Here is a 25474-nt window from a genome sequence, read left to right as displayed (position 1 = left end):
CAGATTAAAGCAGAGAATTGTTAAGTAACTTTACAAAAATTGACATAACTGGAAAGTGATAGAGTTGAATGCTGAGGACAGGGGTCTGGTTCCAACTGTGGTGCTTTTAACTCTTCGTGTTCTTGCAGCTTTTGCATAAAACACTGTTACCATAACAAACTGTAGCTTTAAAAAGTCATTTTTTTTTCAGTTTTACTTTTTTCTTCTAACTTTATACATTCAGATTCTTCACCTCACAGTGTTGTCTTGAATAATCTTGTATCACTCTTCTATTTGAGTTGTCCCCCATTCTTAGTGAGCCTTAGTTCTTCAAATTAGTTGAATGGATTCATTTACAGTCTTTCCTCTGCTATCCAGCATGATGATCCCACCTGTGTCATAAAGACTAGTGTCCTTATTTTGGTTCCAAACACACACTAAATTGTTCTTTGGACTCTTAACTAAGATTCTTAAATGTGGTTAAACACCATCTTATGTTTCTGAATATCTGAAATGGTGGGAAACATTGTAGTTTCTTAGTAAAATCTGGTACAATTGACCTTAATGACAGTGCTCCTGCCAATCAAAATTCTCTAACCAGGGTCTCTACCCCAGCTTAGCATTTTTCTTGTCTTTATTATAAATTCTCAGTAATGTTATTTTGTGACATTTGCCACTTTATGTTACAAATTTTCTCTTTACAACTGCTGCTTTTGAATGGCAGGGATTCATAAAGGCAGAAGTAATAGGTGAGGCTAATAAGACTATCTTCCTATGAGTTTGGGGGTGATTCCTGATGAGTTTTGAGCTCACAAGATTTGTGAAGAAGACAGGAGGATGTCCTATGCTATAGTTGGCATGTGTTAGATCTTATATTTAAGTAGAGATTTATTATGTTAATATACAGAATCTCAAATGTATATGTAGAGAAGAGTACTGGAAGGAGAATTTCTGACCATAGAGCTGCTTTGACCAACTCATTCCAGTTCTGACATCTCGAGTTTCCTATGACTCTTGGGCTTCTCTGTTATTGTCACTGACAAAACCTTTTTTTTTTTTTAGTACTCAGTCTATTCACTTAATTACTTGTAGGACCTCAAAAGAAGTAGATGCTAAAACACTTCAACTATTATTATCTTTTCTGTCAGTCTCATCTAAAATAGTAGGTTTGAGAAGTGTTTAGTGCTGAGTAGTTTATGTTTCTGAAATTGTGATCTTCAGGAGGTGTAGATGGTCTGTATAGACTGGTCTGTTATTCCAGTTTATATTATTTTTTTTAGCACATTTTTTAAGCCCTTAATCTTCATTATAATTCCCACAAAAAGCCAGTATTTTAAAATATAACTCCCAATAGCAGCCATTCTGGCAGACTACAGTAATTTTTTTTTCCCCCTTAGTGGCCAGTAGCATAGAAAATGCTAGGTTTTGCTGATTTGAACGTAAAAGTTCCATGAACATTATAGTGACTATGTTTAAATATTGAATGAAATTGTACCTTAAGTTGATTTAAGTCACTCAGTCATGTCCGACTCTTTGAGACCCCACGGACTGCAGCACATCAAGCTTCCCTGTCCATCACCAACTCCCAGAGCTTGCTCAAGCTCATGTTCATCCAGTTGGTGATGCCGTACAACGATGTCATCCTCTGCCATCTCCTTCTCCTCCAGTCTTCAGTCTTTCCCAGCATTAGGGTGTTTTCCAGTTAGTGCACTGTTCACATCAGGTGGCCAAAGTACTGGAGTTTCAGCTTCAACATCAGTCCTTACAATGAATATTCAGGATTGATTTCCTTTAGGATTGACTGGTTGGCTCTCCTTGCAGTCCAAGGGACTCTCAAGAGTCTTTTCCAACACCACAGTTCAGAAGCATCAGTTCTTTGGTGCGCAGCTTTCTTTATGGTCCAAATCTCAAATCCACACATGACTACTGGAAAAACTATAGCTTTGCCTAGACGGACCTTTGTTGGTTAAGTAATGTCTCTGCTTTTTAATATGCTGTCTAGGTAGGTTATAGCTTTTCTTCCAAGGAGCAAGTGTCTTTTAATTTCATGACTGCAGTCACCATTTGCAGTGATTTTGGAGCCTCCAAAAATAAAGTCTGTCACTGTTTCCATTGTTTCCCCATCTATTTTCCATGAAGTGATGGGACTGGATGCCATGATCTTAAGTTTTTGAGTGTTGAGTTTTAAGCCAAATTTTTCACTCTCCTCTTTCACTTTCAAAAAGAGGCTTTTTAGTTCCTCTTTGCTTTCTGCCATAGGAGTGGTGTCATCTGCATATCTGAGGTTATTGATATTTCTCCCTGAAATCTTGATTCCAGCTTGTGCTTCATCCAGCCCAGCATTTTGCATGATGTACTCTACATATAAGTTAAATAAGTGGGGTGACAATATACAGCCTTGACATACTTCTTCCCAGTTTGGAACCGGTCTGTTGTTCCATGTCTGGTTCTAACTGTTGTTTCTTTACCAACGTACAGATTTCTCAGAAGGCAGGTAAGGTGGTCTGGTATTCCCATCTCTTGAGGAATTTTCCACAGTTTGTTGTGGATCCACACAGCCAAAGGCTTTAGTGTAGGCAAAGAAGTAGAAGTAGATGTTTTCTGGAACTCTCTTGCTTTTTCTATGATCCAACAGATGTTGGCAATTTGATGTCTGGTTCCTCTGCCTTTTCTAAACCCAGATTGAACATTTGAAAGTTCATGGCTCACCTACTGTTGAAGCCTGGCTTGGAGAATTTTGAGCATTACTTTGCTAATGTGTAAGATGAGTGCAGTTGTGCGGTAGTTTGAACATTCTTTAGCATTGCCTTTCTTTGGGATTGGAGTGAAAACTGACTTTTCCAGTCCTGTGGCCACTGCTGAGTTTTCCAAATTTGCTGGCATATTGAGTGCAGCAGTTTCACAGAATTGTCTTTTAGGATTTGAAATAGCTCAACTGGAATTCCATCACCTCCATTAGCTTTGTTCATAGTGATGCTTCCTAAGGCCCACTTGACTTCGAATTCCAGGATGTCTGGCTCTAGGAGGGTGATCACACCATCTGATTATCTGGATTGTGAAGATCTTTTTTGTACAGTTCTTTTGTGTATTCTTGCCACCTCTTCTTAATATCTTCCTCTTCTGTTAGGTCCATACCATTTCTGTCATTTTTTGTGCCCATCTTTGCATGGAATGTTCCCTTGGTATCTCTGATTTTCTTGAAGAGATCTCTAGTCTTTACCATTCTGTTGTTTCCCTCTATTTCTTTGTGTTGATCACCGAGGAAAGCTTTCTTATCTCTCCTGGCTATTCTTTGGAACTCTTCATTCAGATGGGTATGTCTTTCCTTTTCTCCTTGCCTTTAGCTCCTCTTCTTTTCTCAGCTATTTATTTGTAAGGCCTTCTCAGACAACCATTTTGCCTTTTTGCATTTCTTTATATTGGGGATTGTCTTGATCACTGCCTTGGTCCATAGTTGTTCAGGCACTGTATCAAATCTAATCCCTTGAATCTATTTGTCACTTCCACTGTATAACCATAAGGGATTTGATTTAGATCATACCTGAATGGTCTAGTGGTTTTCCCTACTTAAGTCTGAAGTTTGCAATAAGGAATTCATGATCTGAGCCACAGTCAGCTCCTGGTCTTGTTTTTGCTGACTGTATAGAGCGTCTTCATTTTCGGCTGCAAAGAATATAATCAGTCTGGTTTAGTTATTCACCTTCTGGTCATGTCCACGTGTAGCATAGTCTCTTGTGTTGTTGGAAGAGGGTGTGTGCTATGACCAGTGCATTCTCTTGGCTAACTCTGTTAGGCTTTGCCCTGCTTCATTCTGTATCCAAGGCCAAATTTGCCTGTTACTCCAGGTATGTCTTCCTACTTTTACATTCCAGTCCCCTATGATGAAAAGGATATCTTTTTTTGTTATTAGTTCAAAAGGTCTTGTAGTTCATCATAGAACTGTTCAGCTTCTTCAGTGTTAGTGGTTGGGGCATAGGCTTGCAATACTGTGAAATTATACCTTGGTGTTGCGTGATGCTTACTTATATGCATAGAATAAGTACTGAGAGAAGATATTTGACTAGCTTTGTCTGAATGGACAGATTTACGTCTCTTTGTTTCTCTTGAGATGTCTTTAAGGGGGACTTATGTACTCCTACCTACCTTTTATGGTAGGTATGTTATGGGCTTCCCTGATAGCTCAGTTGGTGAAGAATCCACCTGCAATGCAGGAGACCCTGGTTCAAGTCCTATGTTGGGAAGATTTGCTGGAGAAAGAATAGACTACCCATGCCAGTATTCTTGGGCTTCCCTTGTGACTCAGCTGGTAAAGAATCCACCCACAATGTGGGAGACCTGGGTCTGATCCCTGGGTTGGGAAGATCCCCTGGAGAAGGGAAAGGCTACCCACTCCAGTATTCTGGACTGGAGAATTCCATGATCTTTATAGTTCATGGGTTTGCAAAGAGTCGGTCATGACTTAGCGACTTTCACTTTCACCTAACTTTTGGCTTTTTTTAAAGAGAGAATCAGCCTTTCAGATTTTTCTTTTTTTTTAAATTAACAAAGTAATGTATTAATTGGGGGCAAAAAAAACCAAATTGAACTGTATAAAGTGAGAAAAGTTGAAAAAGTTTGCTCAGGATCACAAAGCTAAACCTTAAAGTGAAAACTAGAACCCAAGTCTTCTCATTCATGAGAACTTTTTTTTTTGAAATAGAGACATGTTAAGGGAATATAATCATCTGTATTTATTTTGGAAAAAGGTATTTTTTCTTTTTATATAGAATTAGTGATTGTATAGCTTAACTCTCTCAGTGTTCAGATCAGGAAGCTGAAACACTGGCATCAATAATTTGCTCAGAGATATAAGGGACAGAATGAAGAATAGAGCCCAAATATCTTGAATAAATATTCAGTACTGATTTTCATTAAGTCCTGGTGAGCACAATTAATTTAAATAGTTGATCAAATAGAACACATTTTAAAATTGAGAATTGTATTTAGCCATTTTTTGATATGTAAATTTGCTTTCTTCTCTGGGAAAGATTGATGCTTATTCAGAGCAATGATGCTGTTGAAGTCAAAGAAACCTTTATCTTTTGGTGGTTCACCTAATTACTTAGGTTGGACTTATGTAAAAATCTGGTGAATTCTGTATTTTGGAATCTAAGAATATCTGAAAAAGTAAGGCACTATTTTCATATATTTGACTTATCCAGCAGTTTTTGAGTTCAAAACAAAACCATACATAATCATTAGAAATAATGTGTTTCCATTTTATTTTTGAAAAAAGTGTATTTTCTTAGAAACCCCAGGTTTCTAACATCTGAAGTTTAACTTGGTTGTGCTTTGAGGTGTTTTGTTTGGGTGGGGCAGAGTTAGAGGGAAAAGAGAGGATGAATACAGAGGTCATCTTCTTATCTTGACCCCCTTGAATTTCACTTCCTTTTGGAGTTCTCTTTCCTTGGTTACTGGTGCTACCTCCAAACTGATATCCTCTGGCCCAAGGGTATACCAGACTTCATTCCCTTGATTTCACCTTTGAATAAGAAAGGCTACAAGTATAAATTTCTTTGCCAAGACAGTACTAGAGGAGAGTATTTATGGGATAAGTATTATTTATGGGATAAGTAGAGGAAAAAAAGCACAATGTCAGTATAGATTATAAAGTAAAGGCTCTCTTGTGCTGAGAAGCCTGCTCTATTATTCGTTGTGTTGCTTTGAGAGCTGCTCCAGAGAGCAAAGAGGTGGGACAATATCAGGACATTTTGCTGGAATTTGGAATTCCTAGCTTTTGACCTATCCACAGATAGAGAGCTTCCTTTTACATCCTATCACTTAGGAACTTCCTCCAAAGCATATCAAGACCAAAGAAGCCAGATTCTTGTTCAGTAGCCACGCTTGCATTTTTCTCTTGCTTTTTTTTTTTTTTCTCCTTGAGAGAGAGACACCTATTTCCCAGGAGACTGCTGGTGAATAAGCTCAATTTTCAAGTCAGGAATGATCTTTGTAGCATCATAAAAATAACTATGCCTGCATATAATATACTCTTGGTCATAGTCAAGCATAAGAGTTGACGCAAAGGGTATCATAAGTTTTGGTCCCTCGTGCTTCCTTGGTGGCTCAGATGGTAAAGAATTTGTCTGCAAAGTGGGAGACCTTGGGTCCATCCCTGGGTTGGGAAGATCTCCTGGAGGAGGGCATGGCAACCCTTTCCAGTATTCTTGCCTGGAAAATCCCATGGATAGAGGAGCCTTGCAGGCTACAGTCCATGGGATTGCAAAGAGTTGGACAAGCCTGAGCAACTAAGCACAACACAGCATTGTTCCAGCATAGCTCTTAGACATAGGTGTCTTTGTGAAGAATTTTGATGGTTCTTTATAAGGTTGTATGCTTAGTGCAGGATTTCTTTTATTTTCTAAAATTTTAAAATACTTAATCATTACCATTTTTTAAATCTGTATAAAATGTCTTTTTTTAAAAAGATGAATATTTTTAATGATAGGTACCATTCACATAGGAGGTAGACATCATAAACCATTAGACATCTTAATAATGAAGATACATAAAGCAAAAATCAAATAGATGTAAGGCAGAAAAATATATAATCATAGACATATTAGCATTTTTCTGAGAATATTTTTTCAAATGCAGAAAAAATAAGAATAGGAGCATCTTGAATAATGTCATTAATAATTTACACTTAATAGATTTATATTTAATTAATTTATATCAGTCATATCCTACACAAATATATTTAAAAATTTTCTATCTCATATATTGTTATTAGAGGTCCATAGGACATTTAGAAAAACTGGCATAAAGATAAACATTACTAAATTTCAAAAGTAGGATTCTTTTTTGTGTGTGATTTATTTATACATATACATGTGTTATTTTTGCAATTATTTTCCACTATAAATTTTTTATAAAATAGTGACTATAGTTCCCAGAGCTATACAGTAAATCTTTGTTTCTTGTTGCATATCTGTTTTGTTAAATTAGAAATCTAGCATATTAAGTAAAATAAGTGGAATCAAAATGTCATACATTTTTTAGTTAGGCAAAAATTCATAAGTTTTCTAAAATACAACTCATATTATACACACACACACACACGTGTGTGTGTGTGTGTGTGTGTGTGTGTGTATAGATGTCAGAGTTGGACTATGAAGAAAGTTGATCACCAAAGAATTGATGCTTTTGAACTGTGGTGTTGGAGAAGACTCTTGAGAGTCCCTTGGACTGCAAGGAGATCCAACCAGTCCATCCTAAAGGAGATCGGTCCTGGGTGTTCATTGGAAGGAGTGATGCTGAAACTGAAACTCCAATACTTTGGCCACCTCATGCGAAGAGTTGACTCATTGGAAAAGACCCTTATGCTGGGAGGAATTGGGGGCAGGACGAGAAGGGGACAAAAGAGGATGAGATGGCTGGATGGCATCACTGACTCGATGGACATGGGTTTGAGTAAACTCCGGGAGTTTGTGATGGACATGGAGGCCTGGTGTACTGTGATTCATGGGGTTCCAAGGAGTCGGACATGACTGAGCCACTGAACTGAACTGAACTGATGTATATATGCAAAAGCTTTTCTAGTGTGCTTGATAAAGACTTGGGAAAGAACCTCAAAAAAAAAAAAAAAAAAAAAGTAGATGGAAAAACTAGAAAATATAAACTGAATGAAATGGAAGCCCTGAATATGAAATAGAAAAAGTGAAACAAACTAGATAAAAGTAAAAGATTCTCATATAGTCCAGTTGATTTTAAACATGGCTGCTCATTAGAAATATATCTGGAGCTCTGATGGGGAAAAAATAAAAGCAATATCTGGACATTTGTATTTTTTCAAAAAATTCCAAGATAATTCTGATATGCATCTGGATTTTAAAGAGTAATTGCAGGTTTTTCTATTAAATGGTAGTTTTGGTGATACAGAATTCTATAATTTTCCTGTTAACTAATCATGATAGAGTGATATTAAGTGAGTAATACTTACATAATCACAATAGTGAAGTGTTAGTTGCTCAGTCATGCCCAACTCTTTGCGACCCCATGAACTGCAGCCCACCAGGGTCCTCTGTCCATGGAATTTTCCAGGCAAGAGTACTGGAGTGGGTTGCCATTTCCTTCTCCAGGAGATCTTTCTGACCCAGGGATCTAATCTGGTTCTTCCACATTGCAGGCAGACACTTTACCATCTGAGCCTCCAGGGAAGCCCACAATCAATAGTCAGACAAAAAATAAAAGATTATTACTGTCAGGAGAGTGTATGCTCCTTGGTTCTGTTTCATTACAACAGAGATTTGGAGTGACGGACATTAAAGCCCTTGGTGTGTCACAGCTGTTGGGTCTTGGACAGACCGTGTTATAGCTCTTAGACAAATCAATGTTACAACTCTATTTTATTTAGAAAATAGCAGGAAAATCCATCCTCGAGGTGTGAGGGCATGCTGACCCAAAGAAGAGAAGAGAGTGGGGGAGCATGCCAGTGCACGGGAGAGAGAGAGAGCTCTTTGACTCCTCTTTTTATATGTTTTTTATATGTTTTTTCCTCCCCCTGGGCCTGCTCTAAATGAATTGGGCCAGCCAGTAGTGCTGTTTCTTCTACCTGAGGTCTTCACTCTGGTCCTCGGACCTTCCTTTGACCTTCCTTTATTCTATTTTCGAGGGCTTTTCCCTTCCTTATCTTTTAGCCACCGCCGTTCTGGACTCCTGTTTTCTGTTTTAACTACCTAACATTGCCATTATTGGAGAAGGAAATGGCAACCCACTCCAGTGTTCTCGCCTGGAGAATCCCAGGGACGGCGGAGCCTGGTGGGCTGCCATCTATGGGGTCGCACAGAGTCGGACACGACTGAAGCGACTTCACAGCAGCAGCAGCAGCAATATTACCATTGCAAGCCATAATGGGAATGTGATTAACCTAATGATATAAAATAATTACATATAATTTGGGGGGTTAAGCAGCATACATGCCCATATTTTCATTTGCTCAGCCAGTCTGTGTTTTTTGGTTGGTGCATTTAATCTATTTACATTTAAGGTAATTATCAATATGTATGATCCCATATTCCCTGATGCTGGGAAGGATTGAAGGCTGGAGGAGAAGGGAACAACAGAGGATGAAATGGTTGGATGGTGTCACCGACTCAATGGACATGAATTTGAGTAAGCTCTGGCAGTTGGTGATGGACAGGGAGGCCTGGTATGCTGGAGTCCATGGGGTTGCAAAGAGTTGGACATGACTGAGTGGACTGACCTGAACTGATGGTCTTATTGCTATTTTCTTAATTGTTTTGGGTTTATTTTCTGTAGATAGGGCTTCTCTGATAGCTCAGTTGGTAAAGAATCTGCCTGCAATACAGGAGACCTTGATTTGATTCCTGGTTTGGGAAGAGCTGCTGGAGAAAGGATAGGCTACCCACTCCAATATTCTTGGGCTTCCCATGTGGCTTAGCTGGTAAAGAATCTGCCTGCAATTTGGGAGCCCTGGGTTTGATCCCTGGGGTTGGGAAGATCCCCTGGAGAAGGGAAAGGCTACCCACTCCAGTATCCTGGCCTGGAGAATTCTGTGGACTGTATAGTCCATGGGGTTGCAAAGAGTCAGACATGACTTAGCTACTTTCACTTCACTCTGTAGGTTGGGCTTTTCCCTCTCTTGTTTTCTACCTAGAGAAGTTCCTTTAGCATTTGTTATAAAGCTGGTTTGGTGGCGCTGAATTCTCTTAGACTTTTGCTTGTCTAGAAAGCTTTTGATTTCTCCATCAAATCTGAAGGAGAGTTTTGCTGGGTAGAGTATTCTTGATTGTAGGTTCTTCCCTCTCGTCACTTTAAATATGTCATGCCATTCCCTTCTGACTTGGAGAGAATCCACTGATAGCCCGATGGGAGTTCCCTCGTATGTTATTTGTCATTTTCCCCTTGTTGCTTTTAATATTTTATCCCTGTCTTTAATTTTTATCAGCTTCAATACTCTGTGTCTTGGTGTGTTCTTCCTTGGGTTTATCCTTCCTGGGACTCTTTGTGCTTCCTAGACTTGGTTGATTATTTTCTTTCCGATGTTAGGGAATTTTTCAGCTATTATCTCCTTAAACATTTTCTCAGGTCCTTTCTCTCTCTCTTCTCCTCCTGGGATCCCTATAATGTGAACGTTCATGCATTTAATGTTTTCTGAGAGGTCTCTTAGGCTGTCTTCATCTCTTTTCATTCTTTTTCTCTATATTCTGTCCTGTGGCAGTGATTTCCACCAATCTGTCCTCTGGGTTGTTCACCTGTGCTTCTGCCTCAGTTATTCTGCTGTGAATTCCTTCTAGTGTATTATTCATCTCTTTTCTTTAGTTCTTGTAGGTCTTTGGTAAACATTTCTTGCATTGTCTCAATCTTTGCTTTCTTTCCTTTTCAGAGATCATAAATCATATTCACTATCTTTATTCTGAATTCTTTTTCTGGAAGGTTGCCTGTCTCCACTTCATTAAGTTGTTTTTCTGGGGTTTTATCTTGTTCCTTCATCTGGGAAGCCCTGATAGCTCAGTTGGTAAAGAATCCGCCTGCAATGCAGGAGACTCAGGTTTGATTCCTGGATCAGGAAGATGTGCTGGCAAAGGGATAGGCTACCAACCCCAGTATTCTTGGGCTTTCCTTGTGGCTCAGCTGGTAAAGAATCTGCCTGCAATATGGGAGACCTGGGTTCGATACCTGGGTTGGGAAGATCCCCTGGAGAAGGGAATGGCTACCCTCTCCAGTATTCTGCCCTGGAGAATTCCATGGACTGTGTAGTCCATGGGGTTGCAAACAGTGAAACATGACTGAGTGACTTTGACTTTACATCATCAGGATGTAACTTTCTGCTTTTTCATGCTGATTAATTTTCTGTAATGGGGTTTTGTTTTAGTAGCTGTGGGATTGTGGTTCTTCTTGCTTTTTCTGTCTGCCTTCTGATGGAGGAGGCTCAGAGGCTTGTGTAAGCTTCCTGATGGGAGGGACAGGTGGTGGGAAAAACTGTGTCTTGCTCTGATGGATAGGACCTTGATCAGTAAAGCTTTAATCCAGTTATATCCTGATAGGTGTGGTTGGGCTCCCTCTTTGGTAGTTTTTTGGCCTGAGGTGACCCAGCCTTCAGGTCTCTGGGCTCTATGGTCTGGTTAATTGCGGCCTGCAAGAAATTTTATGCCAAAGGGGAACTTTCCAGACAGCTGCTGTCAGTCCCCCTGTCCCTCCTGTGGTAAGCCCTGCCAATCCACGCCTTCACAGGAGACTGTCTAACACTAGCAGGTAGTTTTGGCTCCTGTGGAGTCACTGCTCCTTTCCTCTGAGTCTTGGTGCATGCAAGGTTTTATTTGTGCCCTCCAAGACTGGAATCTTTGTTTTCCCCAGTGCTGTGGAAGTCTTATGATCAAATCCTGCTGGCCTTCAAGGTCAGATTCCCTGGGGTTTCCCAGTCCCTTTGTCAGGTCCCCAGGCCGGGAATCCTGGTGGAGTTCTGAATATTCAGAACAGTGGGAGAACATCTTTGGTATTATTCTACAGTTTGTGGGTCACCCACCTGATGGGTATGAGATTTGATTTTATTGTGATTGTGCCTCTCCATCATCTTGCTTCAGCTTCTTCTTTGTCTTTGGACGTGGGCTATATTTTTTCTGGTAGCTTCCAGTGTCCTCCTGTCAATGGTTGTTCAACAGCTTGTTGTGATTTTGGTGCTCTCACAGAAAAAGATGAGCACACATCCTTCTACTCTGCCATCTTGAACCAGAAGCCTTATCTTACCACTTTGATGTACATGCATTCTTGTACTATATTTTGGAAAGTATCAAAACAATTAAGACACTTTTTAGGTGAAATAGAATAATAGATTATGCTGAAGAACTCTAATAGAAACCAATTAGTTTATATTTGGTTTTCAGGAGAGCTTATTGGAGACATCTTCCCATTTTGAAATATTTCTTGTTTATTTAATGTACATTTGTTACTGTGTCTTTGGTTTATGTTGTTTGTTAAATTATCATGTTGAAATGTAATAAGTGTTGTTGACCTTCTGTCTCAAAATATGTTATGTATTACCATGTATTACCTGGTTGCTTCTGTTGATACTGTAAAATGCCAAAAATGACTGTGTATTCTGTTAAACTACTTAAGTTTTCAGGTTTGAAGGTGCTACTTGCAGTAATGTTTTTGGTGAATAACCTATAGTTTCAACTGCCAGTAGACTTGACTGCCTTAAGCATAAAGGCGGTATAAAAAGAAACTTGCTACCTCAGCAAGTTGAAAATAATTTTCTCCTCATACAGCAGTATTTGCTAGATCAAGTAAAAATTGCATAGTAACATTTAAGAACCATACAACTATATCTTTTTTTGGCTTATGCCTTCTCTCTTTGACAAAAGAAGAATATTGGCATCTTGACTTATCATGTTAAATCCTGTCTGTCTAGAAATTCTGACTTTTTGAAAGGTATAGGATCTGGAACTAGCTGAAGAACAGTTTACTTCTGTATAATTTTTAGAATAGGCAGACTGCACATTTAGTAATGCAAAATTTTTCACGTAAAGTTTGAGAACATTTGTGAAGTCATAAAATGACAAAAGCAGAGAAGAGAGCAGGAGAAGTGTGTGGTGATAAAATAATAAAGTAAATCAAAGATACTCAGAGCAGAAAAGGAGCACATCGGTCATGTAGAGAAAGAAGAAAGAACCACATTATGCTCTAGGGCTGGACAGAGCCTACATGTGCCTTAGTACTATAACCCCTGCATGGATTACACCCGTGCTCATGCGTGTGACATATGTGAGCACTGCTCATGCATTTTTCAGTTTTACACCCTTTTATGTGGAGACAGTAGCTACTTTAATCTCAGTATAGTGCTTTTGAAGGTATGACATTTTTATGGAAGTGAAGTCGCTCAGTCGTGTCCTACTCTTTGCAACCCCATGGACTGTAGTCTACCAGGCTCCTCCATCCATGTGATTTTCCAGGCAAGAACACTGGAGTGGGTTGCCATTTCCTTCTCCAGGAGATCTTCCCAACCCAGGGATTGAACCCGGGTCTCCCACATTGTAGACGGATGCTTTGCCATCTGAGCCACCAGGGAAGTCCTGACATCTTTGTAACAAGAAATAAATTTATGCATTAATGCAGGGAGATATGTAATCCTGTAGTATTGTGTTGGAAAAGGAAATGGCAACCCACTCCAGTGTTCTTGCCTGGGAAATCCCATGGACAGAGGAGCCTGGCATGTTGCAGTCCCTGAGGCTGCAAAAGAATCTGGCATGACTTAGCGACTAAACAACAATAGTAATGTGTATACTGAAATGCAAGTAGTAAATATTTATGCCTCTTCTACAACAAGGCACTGTGTTTGTTGTTAGAATGATGTACTGGACAGAATTTGAACATGTTATACCCTGGTATTTGGCTTCCAGGGTGTTGTTGAGAACAGTTAACCCACATTTAGAAAGTCTGGAAGGTTTTCCAGAACTAGTGATGTATAAGGAAGGTATGTTATATATGCCAACTCAATTATGGTATCTAGTCTTTGGGAACAAAAAAAGGCAGATTCCTTGATGTACACATTTAACAAATAATTATTGAACATCTTGTTGTGGCAGGCACTTTCCTGTAATAGTACAGTCAGATGTAGTTTTATGGGAAGAAATCCATTAACTGCATATTTAAATATATTGCATCTGTAGAATATACTGGAGAGGAGAAAGGACATGACTCCATAAAAGTGAAATTTGATGTCTTCATGGTGATCAGAGCGTGCTTCCCTGAGACCTGATAAGTGGGAATTTGACCAAGTTCACTTCCTGGCAAATAGATGGGGAAGCAATGGAAACAGTGACAGACTTTATTTTCTTGGGCTCCAAAATCACTGCAGATAGTGACCACAGCCATGAAATTAAAAGACACTTGCTCCTTGGAAGAAAAGCTATGACCTACCTAGACAGCATATTCAAAAGCAGAGATATTACTTTGCTGACAGAGGTCCATCTAGTCAAAGCTATGGTTTTCTAATAGTCATGTATGGACCATAAAGAAGGCTGAGTGTTGAGGAATTGATGCTTTTGAACTGTGGTGCTGGAGAAGACTCTAGAGAGTCCCTTGGATAGCAAGGAGATTTAACCAGTCCATCCTAAAGGAGATCAGTCCTGAATATTCATTGGAAGGACTGATGCTGAAGCTGAAACTCCAATACTTTGGCCACCTGATAAAAAGAACTGACTCACTGGAAAAGACCCTGATGCTGGGAAAGACTGAAGGCAGGAGGAGAAGCAGACGACAGAGGATGAGATGGTTGGATGGCATCACCAACTCAATGGACATGAGTTTGAGCAAGCTCTGGGAGTTGGTGATGGACAGGAAGGCCTAGCATGCGGCAGGTGATGGGGTTGCGAAGAGTTGGACACGACTGGCTGATTGAACTGAACTGAAAGGGAAAGCAGCATAGGCAAAGATTATATGATAGTAGGGAGTATGATTTAGTACCAAGGAATGAGGTACCGGTATTAGTGGGGGTGAAACAGAGAGGCGACAGGTGAAACAGGTAGTGACATTGGGCTGGGAGATACATAGGGACTAGATCATGTATTTTTGACCTCGTAGGTCACAGGTGACAGGTGAAACAGGTAGTGACATTGGGCTGGGAGGTACCTAGGGACTAGATCATGTATTTTTGGCCTCGTAGGTCACAGTAAGTTCTGTTTTTATTTTTAAACAACAGAAATCAGTTGAAAAGTTTTATTAGATGAAGGGAAGGTTGAAGTAGGGACCACATCTTCATTATGTTTTGATGTATCCTTGCATTGAAAAAAATGGATTGGAGCTAGGCAGGAGTAAATAGATAGAATGGTGGTGATGACTGAGATAGAGAGCAGTAGATTAATTTGAGAGAGATTTACAGGGTAAAATGAATAGAGCTTTTTGATGAATTGGATATAGGAGTGAGAGAAAAGGAAGTGTCAAGGGTTTGATTTCTTGATTTCTGGCTTGTATACCTGAGTTGAATACAGTACAGTTAGATAGGAACTGTTAGAAGAGGACCACATTTTTGAGGGATGAATCATGAATTGAAGGTGGACGTTATTTGAGTGTGAGGTGCCTTTGAATCATCTAAAATAAGATGCCAGTTGAACATTAGGAAATAGTAATCTTGAACTCAGAAGAGAAGACTGAATTAAAGATATACATTTGTGGTCATCTGAGTATAGTTCATGGTGAAGCAGTGCATGGTTGGATCCAGGCTGCACTATCCAATATAGCAGACATTAGTCATGTGTGGCTGCTGAACACTTGAAATGGGTCTAGTCCAAATTCAGATGTGATGTGAAGATAAAATACACACTGAGTTTGAAAGCCAGTACAAAAATGGAATATAAATATCTCCAATTTTTATATTGTTTGCATATTGAAATAATATTTTCAATTATTGTGTTAAATATATTATTAATATTAATTTTACCTATTTCTCCTTTTTAAAATGTGCTTACTAGAAAATTTCAAATTACATATGTGACTTGCATTATATTTCTGTGAGACAGCAGTGATCTATGATTTAAAGACCTATCTTTGAGAAGTAAGAGGCTAGTTTCAAGCAGTGAGGAATTTCAGCATTTTTAGAAAATAAGCCTTTAAGGAGCAACCAGAGAGGGGAAAAGCATATGAAGTTATTGACTTTTCTAAGAAGAGAAAATGGATATAATCTCTAAGAGTTCTGTGACAAGATTATTTGACTGGGTTAGCATTAGTTTATTGACTTGCTGATATTATAGTTTTAGAGCAGTTTTTAAGATATACTTTATAAATTGAAGTTATCTGAAGGTCGTTTAAAAAAATTCTTCCCAAATCCTCCAGAACTCATTTAAATATAAAATGCAAATAAAACTCAGTTGCAGCTTTTCAGAAGACAATCTATCATGAATATAAAGTGAAGATGTTAAGGAAAATCATTTTTATTTTGCTAAATTTCTGAGCAGGACCTTGAGAAATTTGAAAAATATCTAATATGAAATAGCAAACTTGAATATTGATGGGAAAAGTTGCTAAATAAATTTACCCAACATTTTATAATGAATATTGGAATTGATTCTGTTCAAGTATTGTTTTGAGAGAGAGAGATAGTCATGATAAAGTTAATGAAATAATTTTACCTTTTTCTCTTAAATATATTCTGGTTTTAGAGTGAAACCGAATATTTGGCTTTTCTAATTAGCTGAAATAGTTTGAGTTGTTGTTTTGTAAGCTCCTGTAAGGTGATGATCAAGTCTATTCATATTTCTGTAGTATTCCTAGCACTTAGCAGGGTGTAAGGTATACAGTGGGAGAAGGCAATGGCACCCCACTCCAGTACTCTTGCCTGGAAAATCCCATGGATGGAGAAGCCTGGTAGGCTGCAGTCCATGGGGTTGCTAAGAGTCGGACACGACTGAGTGACTTCGCTTTCACTTCTCACTTTCATGCATTGGAGAAGGAAATGGCAACCCACTCCAGTGTTCTTGCCTGGAGAATCCCAGGGACGGGGGAGCCTGGTGGGGTGCTGTCTATGGGGTCGCACAGAGTCGGACATGATTGAGGCAACTTGGCAGCAGCAGCAGCAGCAAGGTATATAGTAGGCACTTAAATGCTTGTGGAATGAATGTTAGCATCACCTTAATTATTCTTGGTATCTTTCATCATATTATGTTTGTGTTTTCCAGGGACATTAGATTTCTTCAAGCTTTTGTAGAATAGGAAATTGTAATTTCTGAAATGTATGTTGTAAAATGAAAAAAACAGCCCTAAAAGTTTTATGACAAATGTAATCTCCACAGCAATACAAGCAATGATCTGTTACACAAATATTTCTCTATTGATACTTATTTCTAAGTGAATATAAAAATGTATACTTACAAGTATGTATTTGTATTTAGTTAGATGTAAAGTTTGAAATATGTTGATAAAATTTCTTTGCTTGGAATGACCAACGGTTTCTGTAGAGGCTTTGAAATCTTCTCTTTCAAAGTAATATTAATAGAAACTTTTCAGAAGCTCATTAAGTTAGTATATGTTTGTCCTAGGTCCTAGTTATTTCCTCATACATTAAATAATTTCTGAGATATGCTACTAATTTTTATTTGTCTTTTTGATAGTTTAGAATTAGTTGTTAGCTCCAGGTCCTTGGTTAGCAAGGTGTTAGGATGACGAGATTGTAATTTATTCTAAGGCCTTTGATGAGGCAAAGAAGTATGCATTTAGGCACTTACCTAATAAGGACTGGCGTAGGCTCCCAGTCCACCAAGCACACGTTCCTCTTTTATTATTTAAATTATGAACATGGAAAAGGACTATGTCTATGTTACTAGTTAGAATGCAAAGCACATAAAATAGGTTCCTTCTCAGTATCCGGTTTCAGTGGCCCTTTCTGCCTGAGCTGGGAGCCTGAGTTGGTATAAAGGGACTCCTAGTTCTTAGCAGCAGCAGCAGCAGTCCTGTGGGTTTACCATGATCTTTTTTCCATTGCCTGCTGATTCCTCAGTCTGTGCCTCTCTCAATTATGAGTAATAATGAGATTTCTTCAGGGTTGTGTTTATTTGACTTCTTTGCTCACTTGAGCTTTTGGGCGAGCGTTGGGGCAGGCTTCCCCAGTGGCTCAGACGGTAAAGCGTCCGCCTACAATGCCGGATACCCGGGTTTGATCCCTGGGTCGGGAAGATCTCCTGGAGGAGGAAATGGCAATGTATTGTTGAGTGAATACATACACAGTTTTAAAGAACATTGCTTGTTGTATTATGAATACTCGATGAATACTTGCAGTTAGGATTGATTCGTTTGCTCTCCTTGCAGTCCAAGGGACTCTCAAGAGTCTTCTCCAGCACCACAGTTCAAAAGTGTTAATTCTTTGGCATTCAGCCTTCTTTATGGTCCAACTTTCACACCTGTACTTGACTACTGGGAAAACCATAACTTTTACTAGGTAGACCTTTGTCAGCAAAGTGATGTCTCTGCCTTTTAATATGCTATCTAGGTAGGTCATAGTGTTTCTTCCAAGGAGCAAGTATCTTTTAATTTCATGGCTGCAGTTGCCATCTGCAGTGATTTTGGAGCTCTAGAAAATAAAATCTGTCACTGTTTCCATTTTTTCCTCATCTGGTTGCCAGGAAGTGATGGGACCAGATGCCATGATCTTAGTTCTTTGAATGTTGAGTTTAAGCCAGCTTTTTTACTCTCCTCTTTCGTCTTCATTGAGAAGCTCTTTAGTTCCCCTTCACTTTCTGCCACTAGGGTGCTGTCATCTGCGTATCTGAGGTTATTGATATTTCTCCCTGAAATCTTGATTCCAGGTTGTAGTTTATCCAACCCAGCATTTCACATGATGTTGTGTTACTTTCAGGAAAAATTGTTTTATTTTAGAATACCTTACATAGTCTCTAAAAGGGCTCCTTTGATAAAGACAAAAATCTTTATGTCTTAAGGATTTTTAACTTCATAATAAAGTATATTTTTATCATTTGGTAATTTTATAATATTTGTGTTTAAAGATAAAAGACACAGTGGTACAAATAGAGTATTTCATGTAATATTAATTATTTCATCTATAAAGGAAGAATAGATGTTTGAGATAGGAGATTGTTAATATGCAGTCTCTTATTATGGATAGTAATTTAGTAGGTGGCTCAGCAGGAAAAAAAATCTGCCTGCAATGAAGGAGACATGGGTGCAATCCCTGGGTTGGGAAGATCCCCTGGAGGAGGAAATGGTAACCCACCCCAGTATTTTTGCCTGGAGAATCAGATGGACAGAGGAGCCTGGTGGGCTGGAGTTGGACATCACTGAGTGACTGAACAATAATAGCTCAACAATAAGTCAGCAATAGCGATTTGCCTTATATTTTTGTAAATAAGGATTTCATTTAAGGGAAAGTGGGAGTCCTCAAAAGTGAAATGTTTGGATCCAGCTATGTAATATGTAATTTTATGGGACAATATAAGTGCTCAAAATTCTCCAAGCCAGGCTTCAGTCTGTGAACTGTTAACTTCCAGATGTGCAAGCTGGATTTAGAAAAGATAGAGGAACCAGAGATCAAATTGCCATTGGATCATAGAAAAAGCAAGAGAATACCAGAAAAAACATCTACTTCTGCTTTATTATTTACACCAAAACCTTTGACTGTGTAGATTACAGCAAACTGTGGAAAATTCTTCAAGAGATGGGAATACCAGACCACCTGACCTGCCTCCTGAGAAATCTGTATCAAGGTCAAGAAGCAACAGTTAGAACCAGACATGGAATAACAGACTGGTTCCAAATCAGAAAAAGAGAATGTCAAGCCTGTATATTGTCACCCTGCTTATTTAACTTATATGCAGAGTACATCATGAGAAACACTGGGCTGGATGAAGCACAAGCTGGAATCAAGATTGCCAGGAGAAATATCAATAACCTCAGATATGCAGATGACACCAACCTTATGGCAGAAAGTGAAGACGAACTAAAAAGCCTCTTAATGAAAATGAAAGAGTAGAGTGAAAAATTTGGCTTAAAATTCAACATTCAGAAATCTAAGATCATGGCATCTGATCTCATCACTTCATGGTAAATAGATGGGGAAACAATGGAAACAGTGACAGACTTTATTTTCTTGGGCTCTAAAATCACTGCAAATGGTGACTGCAGCCATGAAATTAAAAGACACTTGCTCCTTGGAAGAAAAGCCATGGACCAACCTAGACAGCATATTTAAAAGCAGAGATGTTACTCTACCAACAAAGGTCCATATAGTCAAAGCTATGTTTTTTCCAGTAGTCATGCATGGATGTGAGAGTTGGATTATAAAGAAAGCTGAGCACTGAAAAATTGATGCTTTTGAACTGTGGTGTTGGAGAAGAATCTCGAGAGTCCCTTGGACTGCAAGGCGATCTGATCAGTCCATCCTAAAGGAGATCAGTCCTAAATATTCATTAGGAGGACTGATGCTAAAGCTGAAACTCCAATACTTTGTTCACCTGATGTGAAGAGCTGACTCATTGGAAAAGACCCTGAAGCTGGGAAAGATTGAAGGTGGGAAAAGAAGGCAACAACAGAGGATGAGATGGTTGGATGGCATCACTGACTTGATGGACATGCGTTTGAGTAAGCTTTGCGAGTGGGTGATGAACAGGGAAGCCTGGTGTGCTGCAGTCCATGGGGTCACAAAGAGTCGAACATGACTGAGTGACTGAACTGAACTGATAATTGTTTAAGATTAAATACATTTTGAGAGAGTTATCTTCTGAGTCTAGTTTTGAGGAAAGGTTAAAAAACTTTACCCTAAGTAGAAGGTTGGTAAACTATGTCCCACGGGCCAAATTTGACTTGCTGCTTGTTTTTATAAAACTTTTTGAAACACGCCAGACCATGCTTTTATACAATGAGGTAGATTTGAGTAGATATGACAGGTATCATATGGCCTGAGAAACCTACAATTTTTACTGTATGACTCTTCATAGAAAGTTTGCTGATGTCCGCTCTAAGTAATTAGTGAAATAGATTAGTACATTATTAGAAAACACTGAAGTTTAAACAAGTAGTACATATTATCTCCCCAGTATTTGTCAGCAATAACTTTGCTAAACAATGACAGTTGTTCTTGTCCTCACTCCCAGTGATTGGTGTGGTTTTTCCAGTAGTCATGCATGGATGTGAGAGTTGAAAGGACTGATGCTGAAGCTGAAACTCCAGTACTTTGTCCACCTGATGTGAAGAACTGACTCATTAGAAAAGTCTCTGATGCTGGGAAAGACTGAAGGCGGGAGGACATGAGTTTGAGTAAGCTCCGGGAGATGGTGATGGACAGGGAAGATCGGTCCATGGGCCTGGGAAGAGCTGGACATGACTGAGTGACTGGACTGAACTGAACTGAACCTATAATAGGCAAATGCCATTAGTAAGAAAACCAGGCCTTTCATTTTAGCTATGTTGACTAGACCAAGGCAATCTTTATAGCTCATCCACACACTTATATAATATAATAATTTTGAACAATGCATAGTTTTTCTGTAAAAATTATGATTAATTTTGCATATCAAATTGTGAGATGTAAACAAATAAAAACTGCTTCCTTTTTTAAAATAGCCAAGCTTTGTATGGATGACTTGATGAATTTCGTGGGAACCACCCTGGCCTAGAGACCCACTGAAAGTTTTAAATCAGGGCAATGAAAAGATCAGATTTGCTGGGTTTAAAAAGATGTCTCTGGATTTTATTTCAAGCATGGCTTAATTGTTACACAGGGGCAGTTTAAAGAAAAAGATTTTTTAGAGGTAAATGTCATCAGTGAATTTATTCCTCCTAATTCCCTTAAGAAAGAAATGGAAAACTCTGGTTGACTGTCAGTGTCCTTGGCTTGTCTCTCCACCCTAGTCTGCCCCAACAAAAAAAAATCAGTTAATTCTGTTTAATCTGTAAGTGTTAGTGCAGGTTGTTTCTTGGTGTCCTTTTATAAGAGTTTCATTAGTTTGTTGGATGCTGAAAAATTGTGCTTTGTAACTTCATAAGTAGCGATGTAAGATTTAACATGTTAAATCATAGTAAAAATGACCTGCTTTATTTCAGTTGATCCCTTCAATAAATAAGGTATTTTTCTTAAGTGCAAAGGAAGATGAGGAGGTCCATAGTATGGTTTTTAGATCTAAATTTCTGAGAAGAAGTAGGTCCATTATTTTTCTTAACTGGATCAACCACTAATTCCATTCTTCCTTTAGTGCTATTTCCAGTTGAATTATGTGAGAGAGACTGTATATAAAACATTCATTTGATAAGTAGATATTTATTAATAAGCAAGACATTTTTCGTTCAAGATCTGAATTGCTTTTTAAAGAAATTATCTTGTGACTTTTCTGGTATTTTTCTTTGGTTTGAAAGTTGCTATTATTATTATTTTTCTATTTTTTTAAATTAAATTTTATTTTATTAGTTGGAGGCCAATTACTTCACAACATTTCAGTGGGTTTTGTCATACATTGACACGAATCAGCCATAGAGTTACACGTATTCCCCATCCCGATCCCCCCTCCCACCTCCCTCTCCACCCGACTCCTCTGGGTCCTCCCAGTGCACCAGGCCTGAGCACTCATCTCATGCATCTCACCTGGGCTAGTGATCTGTTTCACCATAGATAATATACATGCTGTTCTTTTGAAACATCCCACCCTCACCTTCTCCCACAGAGTTCAAAAGTCTGTTCTGTACTTCTGTGTCTCTTTTTCTGTTTTGCATATAGGGTTATCATTACCATCTTTCTAAATTCCATATATATGTGTTAGTATGCTGTAATGTTCTTTATCTTTTTGGCTTACTTCACTCTGTATAATGGGCTCCAGTTTCGTCCATCTCATTAGAACTGATTCAAATGCATTCTTTTTAACGGCTGAGTAATATTCCATGGTGTATATGTACCACAGCTTCCTTATCCATTCATCTGCTGATGGGCATCTAGGCTGCTTCCATGTCCTGGCTATTATAAACAGTGCTGCGATGAACATTGGGGTGCACGTGTCTCTTTCAGATCTGGTTTCCTCGGTGCGTATGCCCAGAAGTGGGATTGCTGGGTCATATGGCAGTTCTATTTCCAGTTTTTTAAGAAATCTCCACACTGTTTTCCATAGTGGCTGTACTAGTTTGCATTCCCACCAACAGTGTAAGAGGGTTCCCTTTTCTCCACACCCTCTCCAGCATTTATTGCTTGTAGACTTTTGGATAGCAGCCATCCTGACTGGCGTGTAATGGTACCTCATTGTGGTTTTGATTTGCATTTCTCTAATAATGAGTGATGTTGAGCATCTTTTCATGTATTTGTTAGCCATCTGTATGTCTTCTTTGGAAAAATGTCTGTTTAGTTCTTTGGCCCATTTTTTGATTGGGTCATTTATTTTTCTGGAATTGAGCTTCAGGAGTTGCTTGTATATTTTTGAGATTAATCCTTTGTCTGTTTCTTCATTTGCTATTATTTTCTCCCAATCTGAGGGCTGTCTTTTCACCTTACTTATAGTTTCCTTTGTAGTGCAGAAGCTTTTAAGTTTCATTAGGTCCCATTTGTTTAGTTTTGCTTTTATTTCCAATATTCTGGGAGGTGGGTCATAGAGGACCCTGCTGAGATTTATGTCGGAGAGTGTTTTGCCTATGTTCTCCTCTAGGAGTTTTATAGTTTCTGGTCTTACATTTAGATCTTTAATTCATTTTGAGTTTATTTTTGTGTATGGTGTTAGAAAGTGATCTAGTTTCATTCTTTTACAAGTGGTTGACCAGTTTTCCCAGCACCACTTGTTAAAGAGGTTGTCTTTTTTCCATTGTATATCCTTGCCTCCTTTGTCAAAGATAAGGTGTCCATAGGTTCGTGGATTTATCTCTGGGCTTACTATTCTGTTCTATTGATCTATATTTCTGTCTTTGTGCCAGTACCATACTGTCTTGATGACTGTGGGTTTGTAGTAGAGTCTGAAGTCAGGCAGGTTGATTCCTCCAGTTCCATTCTTCTTTCTCAAGATTACTTTGGCTATTCGAGGTTTTTTGTATTTCCATACAAATTATGAAATTATTTGTTCTAGTTCTGTGAAAAATACCGTTGGTAGCTTGATAGGGATTGCATTGAATTTATAGATTGCTTTGGGTAGAATAGCCATTTTGACAATATTGATTCTTCCAATCCATGAACACGGTATGTTTCTCCATCTTTTGTGTCCTCTTTGATTTCTTTCATCAGTGTTTTTATAGTTTTCTATGTACAGGTCTTTTGTTTCTTTAGGTAGATATACTCCTAAGTATTTTATTATTTTTGTTGCAATGATGAATGGTATTGTTTCCTTAGTTTCTCTTTCTGTTTTTTCATTGTTAGTATATAGGAATGCAAGGGATTTCTGTGTGTTAATTTTGTATCCTGCAACTTTACTATATTCATTGATTAGCTCTAGTAATTTTCTGAAAGAGTCTTTAGGGTTTTCTATGTAGAGGATCATGTCATCTGCAAACAGTGAGAGTTTCACTTCTTCTTTTCCTATCTGGATTCCTTTTACTTCTTTTTCTGCTCTGATTGCTGTGGCCAAAACTTCCAAGACTATGTTGAATAGTAGTGGTGAGAGTGGGCATTCTTGTCTTGTTCCTGATTTCAGGGGAAATGCTTTCAATTTTTCACCATTGAGGGTGATGCTTGCTGTGGGTTTGTCATATATAGCTTTTATTATGTTGAGGTATGTTCCCTCTATTTCTGCTTTCTGGAGAGTTTTAATCATAAATGAGTGCTGAAATTTGTCAAAGGCTTTCTCTGCATCTATTGAGATAATCATATGGTTTTTATCTTTCAATTTGTTAATGTGGTGTATTACATTGATTGACTTGCGGATATTGAAGAATCCTTGCATTCCTGGGATAAAGCCCACTTGGTCATGGTGTATGATTTTTTTTAATATGTTGTTGGATTCTGTTTGCTAGAATTTTGTTAAGGATTTTTGCATCTGTGTTCATCAGTGATATTGGCCTGTAGTTTTCTTTTTTTGTGGCATCTTTGTCTGATTTTGGAATTAGGGTGATGGTGGCCTCATAGAATGAGTTTGGAAGTTTACCTTCTTCTGCAATTTTCTGGAAGAGTTTGAGTAAGATAGGTGTTAGCTCTTCTCTAAATTTTTGGTAGAATTCAGCTGTGAAGCCATCTGGTCCTGGGCTTTTGTTTCCTGGAAGATTTTTGATTACAGTTTCGATTTCCTTGCTTGTGGATGGTTCTGTTAAGATCTTCTGTTTCTTCCTGGTTCAGTTTTGGAAAGTTATACTTTTCTAAGAATTTGTCCATTTCATCCAAGTTGTCCATTTTATTGGCATAGAGCTGCTGGTAGTAGTCTCTTATGATCCTTTGTATTTCAGTGTTGTCTGTTGTGATCTCACCCTTTTCATTTCTAATTTTGTTAATTTGGTTCTTCTCTCTTTATTTCTTAATGAGTCTTGCTAGTGGTTTGTCAATTTTGTTTATTTTTTCAAAAAACCAGCTTTTAGCTTTGTTGATTTTTGCTATGGTCTCTTTAGTTTCTTTTGCATTTATTTCTGCCCTAATTTTTAAGGTTTCTTTTCTTCTGCTAACCCTGGGGTTCTTCATTTCTTCCTTCTCTAATTGCTTTAGGTGTAGAGTTAGGTTATTTATTTGGCTTTTTTCTTGTTTCTTGATGTAAGCCTTTAATGCTATGAACCTTCCCCTTAGCACTGCTTTTACAGTGTCCCATAGGTTTTGGGTTGTTGTGTTTTCATTTTCATTCATTTCTATACATATTTTGATTTCTTTTTTGATTTCTCCTATGATTTGTTGATTATTCAGAAGTGTGTTTTTTAGCCTCCATATATTTGAATTTTTAACAATTTTTTTCCTGTAATTGATATCTAATCTTACTGCACTGTGGTCAGAAAAGATGACTGGAATGATTTCAATTTTTCTGAATTTTCTCAGACCAGATTTATGGCCCAGGATGTGATCTATTCTGGAGAAGGTTCCATGTGCACTTGAGAAAAAGGTGAAATTGATTGT

General features: G+C 38.3%; 1 protein-coding gene across 3 annotated transcripts in view; it reads left to right on the top strand.

Moving 5' to 3' along the window:
• Positions 1–25474, top strand: part of TDRD3 (tudor domain containing 3) — a 215591-nt gene that overhangs the window by 2171 nt on the left and 187946 nt on the right. The window lies entirely within an intron of this gene.

This window comes from Muntiacus reevesi, chromosome 11 (assembly GCF_963930625.1).
Source record: "Muntiacus reevesi chromosome 11, mMunRee1.1, whole genome shotgun sequence".
NCBI lineage: Eukaryota > Metazoa > Chordata > Mammalia > Artiodactyla > Cervidae > Muntiacus > Muntiacus reevesi.
Note: the sequence above shows the minus strand (reverse complement) of the source record. Positions and strands in the feature narration are given on the sequence as shown.